Source organism: Mandrillus leucophaeus, unplaced genomic scaffold (genome assembly GCF_000951045.1).
Source record: "Mandrillus leucophaeus isolate KB7577 unplaced genomic scaffold, Mleu.le_1.0 Scaffold277, whole genome shotgun sequence".
Classification (NCBI taxonomy): domain Eukaryota; kingdom Metazoa; phylum Chordata; class Mammalia; order Primates; family Cercopithecidae; genus Mandrillus; species Mandrillus leucophaeus.
In genome coordinates, this window is record NW_012102887.1 from 1,452,284 (window position 1) to 1,462,321 (window position 10,038).

At 46.8% G+C, this 10,038-nt stretch overlaps 1 pseudogene; it reads left to right on the forward strand.

The window, feature by feature from the left end:
* LOC105543166 overlaps window positions 1–7,547 on the forward strand; it is a 43,066-nt pseudogene extending 35,519 nt beyond the window's left edge.
* The last annotated feature ends 2,491 nt before the right edge of the window (window positions 7,548–10,038 follow it).

Consider the following 10,038-nt stretch of genomic DNA (forward strand, 5'->3'; position numbering starts at 1 on the left):
CACAGCCACCACCGCAGCCACCACCACAGCCACCACAGCCACCACTGCAGCCACCACAACTTCCACAACCACAGCAACCCATGATGTCAGTAGAGAGGACTCAGGAGAAGTGAGGAGGGAGGACTCAGGAGAGGTGCGGAGGTCTGATGCCTCCTTCTGCTGGGGGAGGCCCTTATGTACCATCTCAGGAAAAGGAAGAGGGAGTGACCCGGGACACATGACCAGTGGTCACTTCCTTGTTGCTGCTGCAGTTTCCATGATAAGGTTATCTAGGATTATTCCTTGTTTACATCCTTATGGGCTATATTTGACCCAAAACGTTTGCTCATTTTCACTTGTCTCTGTTAAAACCAGATTAAAAGCAAGCCAAGAGATGCTAACATGTAGGAGAGGATCCTCATTTTCTCAGAAACCAGTTGAATCCTTGAGACTTTGGGTTAAGCCGGAACCCAAGGTTGCTGCCAGCTGCTTTTCCATCTCTCTGCAATGGCTTCTCTCCAGGAAATCACCCTGGTTTCTTGGAAACTCCCGAGATGCAAAAGAGTAAATAAGAGCATCCAAATAAAACATGTCGTTTTTGCAAAAGTGCTCACTTACCAGCTATATTTCTGAAGGGATCTTTGTAGTAAATGGCTTTTTTCTTTTTTGTTTTCCTCACAATTTTCTATGATAAGGCTTGAAGCAACACTCCCTTCTCTTCTCGCTCTGTCCTCCCTCCCGGATTGTTCACATTCACACCCACCGTGTAGATTTCCACATGTGTATTCCCTGGTTAGTTTCTCCACGGAGATCCTCCAGCTCAGACTCTCCTGCAGACTACAAAATCCATCAATAGCCACTCCCCATTCCATCTTCTCCCCTTGGGGTTTCAGAGACATCTCCAGTGTCACATGCTCCAGACTCAAGTCATAATTCTCCCTGCCTGATCACCAACTATCCACCAGAAAAAAAACTGCATTTTTCCTGCACTGCTCCGTATCCATCAAGGTACGAATCCATGTTAAAAATTATCTTTGAATCTTTCTTTTCTCTTAGTTCCATGTCTAGTCTTTCACCAAATTGTGTTGCTTCTGCCTCATTAATAACTTCAAACCTATTCAAGTATCCGTAGCTCCACTGTCCCCGAGATCCCAGTTCAAGCAACTCCCTGACAAGTTGAAAATGCTCTGTTTACTCCAAATACCACAGGGACAGCTTGGAGTCATTAATAAACAACTCTAATCAGCCATAGGGACGTGGCAGCACTTTCTCTTGCTCAAATTTCTGAAGAACAATTTTACCAAGTCGGGAAAACAGGCTTTGGGCAGCGAGCCTGTTACAAAATGAATTGGAGGATGATCTCGTCTGCAGCAGAGATGCTGGCTGCTGGCTGCTGAGCACTGACTGATTGCCAGAAGCCTCTACCTCAGCACGCATGGGGAAGACCCTGCTTGCACTCGTATTTTTCTTGCCTTTTTTACAGACTTTTTGTTGGTCACAAACTCTCATGAAGTTTGTGATCCACAAACCGTGTCCACAGACACAGGCTTCTCCTTGGAGCCATAAACTCCTTTCCTTCCCATGCTGGGCCTTCATTCAGCTCAGCAAGCTTCTCTGACCTCTGGACCATGCGTCCCTCGATGTTCCCACTCTGTGCTCTCTAAATAGCCCAAGAGCATATTCTCTAGGGAGCCCAGGCCAGGCTGTTTAGCACAGACGTGTTTCTGTTAGCCATCAATTGACATCACCTAATCAAGGACAAAAATGAATTCCTGGTGGGGCACAGTGGCTCACGTCTATAATCCCAACACTTTGGGAGGCCGAGACAGGAGGATTGCTTGAACTCAGGAGTTCGAGACCAGCCTGGCCAACATGATGAAACTCTGTCTCTACTAAAAATACAAAAATCAACCAGGTATCGTGGCACATGCCTGTAATCCCAGCTACTCAGGAGGCTGAGGCAGGAGAATCGCTTGAACCTGGGAGGCAGAGGTTACAGTGAACCAGACCAAGAATTACATCACCAAAATGCAGACTCCTAAAAGGATTGATTTCTGCCTTTGAAATAAGCATTAAGACCTCGTGTGCAGAAGACAAATCACAATGATGTGCTTCAAATGAGGAGGGAAGGAGCAGCATCGGTGCCTTCACTGGCCAATAAATGGGACGATGGCATCTGACTTTGGCAGTGACCTTTGAATCTGCTGCCATTTACACCTCCCAGCTAGCGGGGTTACTTACTATTGCAAGCCCTTTGAAGTCAGGGACTGTGCCTTCAATATCACTGCACCTGTCGCTGAGAAGCTCTCGGATTGTTTGGTCCAGGGACTGCCTGGTGCTTTGTGGGGTTTGTAAGCCCTGTAACAACTCATGGACCTATGCACTTGCCACATAATCCCAGGGCATCTTAGGAAGAAGGAGAAGGCCGTCATGGCTAAGGACGCCTCACCACACCTCAGCTCCCAGAATGCTTCCCTAGAACTTTTAGGCCTTTTTAACTTATACTGGAATACAGTTTTACGAAAAAAATAAACAAAACCGAAAATGTAGTGAAGACAAAGATGTCTGAAAGGAAAATCAATATGAGATGGAGAGATTTCTCCATGTACATCAAGTCAAATGACAACAAGGAAGTGGTCATGTGTCTTCCCTCTCCTGTCTCTAGAGTTGGTACATAAGGGCCTCCCCTGAGCAGAAGGAGGCATCAGACCTCCTCACCTCTCCTGAGTCCTCCCTCCTCACTTCTCCTGAGTCCTCTCTGCTGACACCATGGGTTGCTGTGGTTGTGGAAGTTGTGGTGGTTGCGGTGGTGGCTGCGGTGGTGGCTGTGGTGGCTGTGGTGGTGGCTGCGGTGGTGGCTGTGGTGGTGGCTGTGGTGGCTGTGGTGGTGGCTGTGGTGGCTGTGGCAGCTGCACCACCTGCAGGTGCTACCGGGTGGGCTGCTGCTCCAGTTGCTGCCCCTGCTGCCGCGGCTGCTGTGGGGGCTGCTGTAGCACGCCCGTGATCTGCTGCTGCCGCCGCACCTGCAGCTCGTGTGGCTGTGGCTGTGGGAAGGGCTGTTGCCAGCAGAAGGGCTGTTGCCAGCAGAAGTGCTGCTGCCAGAAGCAATGCTGCTGCTAGGCGAGGCACCTGCCTCTGGCAGCTGCTGCAGGTAACTGCTGTAGGTAAGCTTTCCCCTTCTGTCTGCCACTGACTAACAGGACACAAGCATGACCTGAACCTGTCACCTGCCTGTGAGTATTTTACATTCCTACAGTTTGTTTGTGATTCTGCCTGCATTTAATCATCACCAACAAAAATAATAACCATGCAGCCTTCTATGTTGATTACAATTCAAGTCACGACCTCAACGAAATGGAGTCAAAATAGTTAGACGTTCTTGAAATGCCTCTAAGGTTGCCTTCATTTCCATGCTGTTTTTACCGCTGCCTGGGTATATTTGTATACACAAAGCAACACTTATCTTAATAAATTATACTAAATCATTCTCAAAGAGCTATCTCTTTTGTTCTTTCCAGTCTCTAAACTGTCTGTCCATGGGGAAAAATGAGTTTTATCCCAAAAGATAAATCAAAGAATAAAAAACTAGATGAATTCTTTACAAAGACACAGATTCATGGATGATTAATCCATTGTGGGTTTGTAAAGAAGGAAGGGACTTGGGGGCACATCCTCAGCCTGACACTTCATTATCATAAACCAAAACTTTCCCCAAATCTCTCTCTTGATAGAGTCTTAGAAAGAGAAGTCTGGAGTCATAAATACCTGTTCAGACTGCAAATGGTCATATGATCATTCAGGAGCCTGGTCACCTTTGGGCAAAGATGAAATTTGGCTCTTAGCCGTGTCAGGTATCATGGAAGTCCGTGGTATCAACCACTTCGAACTACAAAATTAGCTTTCACTGTAATGGGAGAATATCAGCATTAGAATCAAAATAATCATACGCCCTACTGAGAGTGTCTTCATGTGTAATAAAAAATGTCCCCGAACACCCCTTCTGCTAATTTTTCATAGAGATTCCCTGATTCTTTTCTTTGCAGACTCCAGATTCTTGATTTATTGTGGCTGGTTTAGCAGCAAAGTAAGAAGGAAACGAGGTTGAGAGTGGGGAATCCCAGCTTGGGTGAGCAGTGGGGCGGGGGCCGAGGGAAGTCAAGCCCCTTGGGTGTGTCTCCAAGAGAAGCTGGTTCTTGCTGCAACCCCACCAGGGCCACCTAGGGTCTTTCCTTGTTACTCTAAGCAGAGCTTGGCTCTGGATAGAAGCTTAAACAGGTTGAACTGACCACATGAATGTTATAAACACAGGGAACATGGGTCAGATAACCATGTCAAATAAGATTTCCAAAGAGGGGAAGATGCTGTCACAGAAAGACAGTTTTCCTTCCACCCTGAAATTCAGAAGAGCGGATTCGGAGGCGGGTGCGAGATGAGCCTCCCGATGTCTAAATTGACAAGGTGGTTTTGGGCACTCATCCGGCTCTGGCTCTATTCCCTTTCCAGCTCCAAGAGCCCTGTGCCTCTAGGACCCTCAGGCTACCCAAAGCCCCTTAGTTACTCTCAGCCTTTAGGATTTACCTCTGGGGTCCCACCCTCTCACTCATTCTTCCTTCCCAGTCTTCACCCGTAGAACTGCCCCTTCCCTTGTGATGGTTCTCAGCTGGAAGAGTGGGGTCAGGAGAGAAGCATCAGTTCATCCATCTTACGCTAAGGCAAGGGGCATCCGCTTTTCCTCATGAGGGAGGACCCCTCAAGTCGCTTTTCCCACACAGTAATGTGGACCAACCCAACGGGCAGGATTCTGCGACATGTGGCTTTTCCAGACACCAAGACCCAACACTTCTTAGGCACTTGCTCCTCCTGTCCCACTCGTTGAAAGTGTGAATTTGTTTCCAGTCGGTGTAAACAGTGGCTGTCTGCCAGGATTTGCTGGGTGTCATTACTCATGTTGACATAGATTCCTGAAAAAAGAGCCCAGGTGGCCTGGTGTAAGGTTTGTGTTGTGCGTGTGTATGTGTGTGCGTATATATATACACACACACACATATTATGAGATAGTCAGATGGTCCAGCAGGCACGGCCACAAGAAGAGGCAAAGGAGGCTGGGCGCAGTAGCTCATGCCTGTAATTATAGCACTTTGTGAGGCCTAGGCGGGCGGATCACCTGAGGTCAGAAGTTTAAGACCAGCCTGACCAATATGGTGAAACCCCAACTCAACTAAAAAAAAAAATACACAAAAATTAGCTGGGCGTGGTGGCATGTGCCTGTAGTCCCAACTACCGGGGAAGTTGGGATAGGAGAATCACTTGAACCCATGAGGCAGAGTTTGCAGTGAGCTGAGATCGTGCCACTGCACTCCAGCCTGGGCAACAGAGCGAGACTCCATCTCAAAAATTTAAAAAATAAATAAATAAATAAATAAAAAGAAGAAGAGACAAAGGAGAGGTTCAGGAAAACAGTGTATTCCAATCACAGGTCCTAAGGAGATGGCGTCACTGCATGCCAAGAGGGGGTCACATAGGAGGCGGCACTAGGGGAGTGGTCTCAGCCAGGCAGACAGGGAGAGAGGACCCACGGGCTCGCTCACGGGTGTCAGGGTGGAATATACGAGCAAGAGGTGCAGGGGTGCCCATCAGTGCATCTGAATGTTCCTGGGGCTCAGTCAGGGGAGGACAGGGAGGGGAACCTGTGGCAGGGGCTAAACATGCCACGCTGGGGCCCACCTGGGAGAGACGGGCAAAACTCACCATGCAGTGCACCGGGGACACCTGTCGGCATCCAGTTGTGAATTTGAGTCTTGGTTTAGGTTGTCTGAATAATTAGCACAAATGTAGTCAACTATCCCTTACTGTGGGGGAATTTATAGGCAGGTCTTATAGGGATTTGTGAACCAAGTGACAATACTAGTAGACTGAAAAATGAAAACAGTTTGTTGGGAACAATTGAACTACAGAAATATCTTCTTTAAATTCTGACCCATCTTTTTCTTTTCTTTTTTTAGTATCAAGTCCATCTGAGAAACTAGAGCCTTGGGACCCAGGGATGAGGAAACTTACCGTACAGACATGCGTGCTGACCTTCGCCCTGCAGGCCACGGCCTCTGCCATGCAACTGCACAAGCTTCAGCCTGAAACTCTCTCTGGCACCGCCCTAACCAGACCAAGTGTGAGGGAGGGAGCATGTAATGCAAAGTCCACAGAGAATAAGAAGCCACAAGATTCAGTGCTCTGAAGTCCTTCTAGATGGTTTCAGGGAAGCTAGCTTCCCACCTCTGATAGGGATACCATGGCAAATACCACACTTTGCCTAGGATGATCATTCTTTGTGCACAATGCATCCCATCCCAAAGACAGTCCACGGCAGGACTTGCTCCATCTCTGAACTGGTCTCACCCCCTTAAACCTGCCTTTATATCTAGGAGTTTCTTTATTTTATTTTATTTTTTTGAGACAGAGTCTCGCTCCATTGCCCAGGCTGGAATGCAATGGCGCGATCTCAGCTCACTGCAACCTCCACCTCCTGGGTTCAAGCGATTCTTGTGCCTCGGCCTCCCAAGTAGCTGGGATTAAAGGCATGTGCCACCGCGCCTGGCTAATTTTTGTATTTTTAGTAGAGATGAGGTTTCACCATGTTGGCCAGGCTGGTTTCAAACTCTTGACCTCAAGTGATCTACCCGCCTCAGCCTCCCAAAGTGCTGGGATCACAGGTATGAGCCAGCAGGCCTGGCCTACATCTAGGAGTCTCTTGATGAGTGCTGGTCAACAGAAAGAAGTCTCTTCTAAAAATTGTTAATGCTTTTATAGACTACTCATGGTCTGAGTCATAAAACGTCATTTGCCTTTCAATTTATACCTTCCAAGTGAATGATGATTATTGAGGATTATCTAATTATTATCTACTTTTCTCTCTGGGTATAAAAAACACCATAGATCCTATACACACAAAAATGGTTTTTCTATCAGAAATGGATTCACTTGTCCGGCAAAAGGACACAGATTAGATTATTCTAATCTCAAGTCCCCTTAGGTTTATGAATTCAAAAAAAAAAGAAAAAAAACAAGAAATGAACGAAAACATAAATCACAGTTTAAGTTATTAAGTAATATCTGAAATGAATTAGAAAGAAACCATAAGCCTTAACAATACTCCAATCACGGTTAAATTAATTTAGACAGAAAAGCAAATAGCAACTGACTTGAAAATAAGAAGTGGGGCCCAAGGTGGATACAAGAAAGCCAGGAGGGCTAAGATAAAGCCCAAATCCAATGTTCATCAATGCCTACATAGTCAGTAAAACCTGATGGCATTAATTTTGTGGTTAGGGAAATGTGAAAGCTAACTCGATAACACCACAGTTCTAAATTTGCACTGTTGGCTGAATTTATGGTGTGGTGGGGGATGGTAAAAATTAGGCTTCTAAGAAAGGATGGAACTCTGCCCTCCAGGCAAGGAGTAAATGGCCCCAGGAGATGGAAATCTAAAGCAAATGTAGTCACCTGCATTTTGCAAAGAGGTGTGTTTCTGAAAATTTGTTCGAATTAGTTCTTTGTGAATAAAACAGGATTTTGAATGCATTCAGGAAGCTTGTCTTTTTTTTGAGACAGAGTCTCGCTCTGTCACCCAGGCTGGAGTACAGTAGCACGATCTTGGCTCACTGCAACCTCTGTCTCCCGAGTTCAAGTGATTCTCCTGCCTCAGCCTCCTGAGTAGCTGGGATTACAGATGTGCATCACCGTGCCTGGATAATTTTTTTGTATTTTTAGTAGAGATGGGGTTGCACCGTGTTGGCCAGGCTGGTCTCGAACTCCCAATCTCAGGTGATCTGCCCACTTCAACCTCCCAAAGTGCTGGGATTACAGATGTGAGCCACCGAGGCCAGCCCAGCTTATCTCTTTTTAAAGGAACCTCCCATCTCAAAATTGAGTACAAACTGTAGAGAAATGCTGGACATTCAAGTATTCTGTTTGGTAACTGGAGGGCACAAACAACAGAAGCAGGAAGCTACTCTCAGGGTCTTTGACTTGCTCCACTATCACTGCCCATCCATGAAAGACTTTCTAAGAGAGATCAAGATTTTCTAGAATGTGAGATATATTCAAACCAAAATAAAGGCAAAGATAAACTTTTAGTGATATGTTTCTATTTTATTAGGAGATTCAGAAAGTAGCTATTGACAAATAGGAATACAAGAGAGAAAAGAAGCAGAGAAAAGCACGCACATGGAAATGAAATGATCATATACATCAAAAAGTCTGTTGGGAATCATAATCCTCGTTGAGCTCAGTTATGTGGACTCTTCCTGAAGAGGTAGGTTGTCCTCACATCTTTGTTTTGGCTGCTTGATATTAGAGAGGAAACTTTTCATGTAGGAAGACGGGGAACACCCAAAGCAGAAAATACAGGAACCCAGATTTCAGGAGCAAAGTCACAGTCCAAGAGCATAAGTGCTAGGATACCCAGAGGACAGGTAAGGCAGGTGAAAGGGGTGAAGGAAAGTCCCCAGCATATCCTGCCACAGGACAGAGGCCAGGCCAGCCCACCTAGCAGCAGCATTGCTTCTGGCAGCAGCACTTCTGCTGGCAACAGCCCTTCTGCTGGCAACAGCCCTTCCCACAGCCACAGCCACATGAGCTGCAGGTGCGGCGGCAGCAGCAGATCACGGGCGTGCTACAGCAGCCCCCACAGCAGCCGCGGCAGCAGGGGCAGCAACTGGAGCAGCAGCCCACCCGGTAGCACCTGTAGGTGGTGCAGCTGCCACAGCCACCACCACAGCCACCACAGCCACCACCGCAGCCACCACAGCCACCACCACAGCCACCACTGCAACCACCACAGCCACCACCGCAGCCACCACAGCCACCACAACTTCCACAACCACAGCAACCCATGGTGTCAGTAGAGAGGACTCAGGAGAAGTGAGGATGGAGGACTCAGGAGAGGTGAGGAGGTCTGATGCCTCCTTCTGCTGGGGGTGGAGCTTATATACTAACTCTGGGGAAGAATGTTGACCTAAGACTCAGTGCTACTTCCCTGTTGTTTATGCAAATCTCCAAAGCAGAATGTCACATGGCCTTTTGTGCACTTCCTTAATGGGTCCTTCTGACTTCAAAAACTTGCTAAATTTAGGTTTCACTTGTTTTTTTAAAGCCATCTATAATATAGAACAGTAAACATCTAACAACTCCCTTTTCTTTTTTTGGTAATTGTAAAAGTCACAGTGGGATTACAATTTCCCTAGCTATTGTACATTTCTCCATTGTATCAGCCCAGGACAAAGATCTTTCATTCCTACATTATTTGTAACTATTTATTAATTTGCAAAACATCCCTTTAGATGGAGGAGAGCACTTTGAATACAGAAAAGGAAAGAGTGGTCTCAGGTTATGTTATTTTGTCCTCCCTAGGCAGAGCTCCTCGGCTATTTGCTAACCCTGTACCATTAGTCAGGACTCTCTGACTCAGAGGAGAGGGGATCCTGCATTATCACGGGTTATGACAGGGCATCCTTCGTGTTGTGCAGATGATAAAAGCACATCCTGAGCAGAACGTTGCCAAGTCACTTGCCAAACTCAATGAGGCTTCTGTTATCATCAGCCTGTTAAGGAAGGAGGATAATGCTGAAGGCATGTTTCTGGTAGTCCCCTGGTGCCTGGTTGATCCTGGACCAGTCCCCCATGGAATGCTTACTCGAAATGATTAGTTCCAGTTGGCCATCCCTATGCAGACTACTCTTTCCTGTCAAAGGAAAAATGAAAATGAAAAACAGAATAGTATAGGTCATCAATGAAATCTACAGGTTCTAGCCTTGTGTGTCTGTTCTCAGAATACAGTGCTCTTATCAGTCACCCCAGGCCATGCCAAGGAGCACAAGACAAGGAGAACCCAAGAGTCTTCTCAGGTCCCCGCAGGACCCAGAGTTGGAGGAACTATGGTTCCCCTGAATGATGGCAAATTTTGGGTGTCCACTTGACTGGGTTAAGGAATGTCCTGATAGCTGGTCTCTGGATATGTCTGGGAGGGTGTTTCTAGAAGAGATTAGCTTTTGACTAATGCTGCGT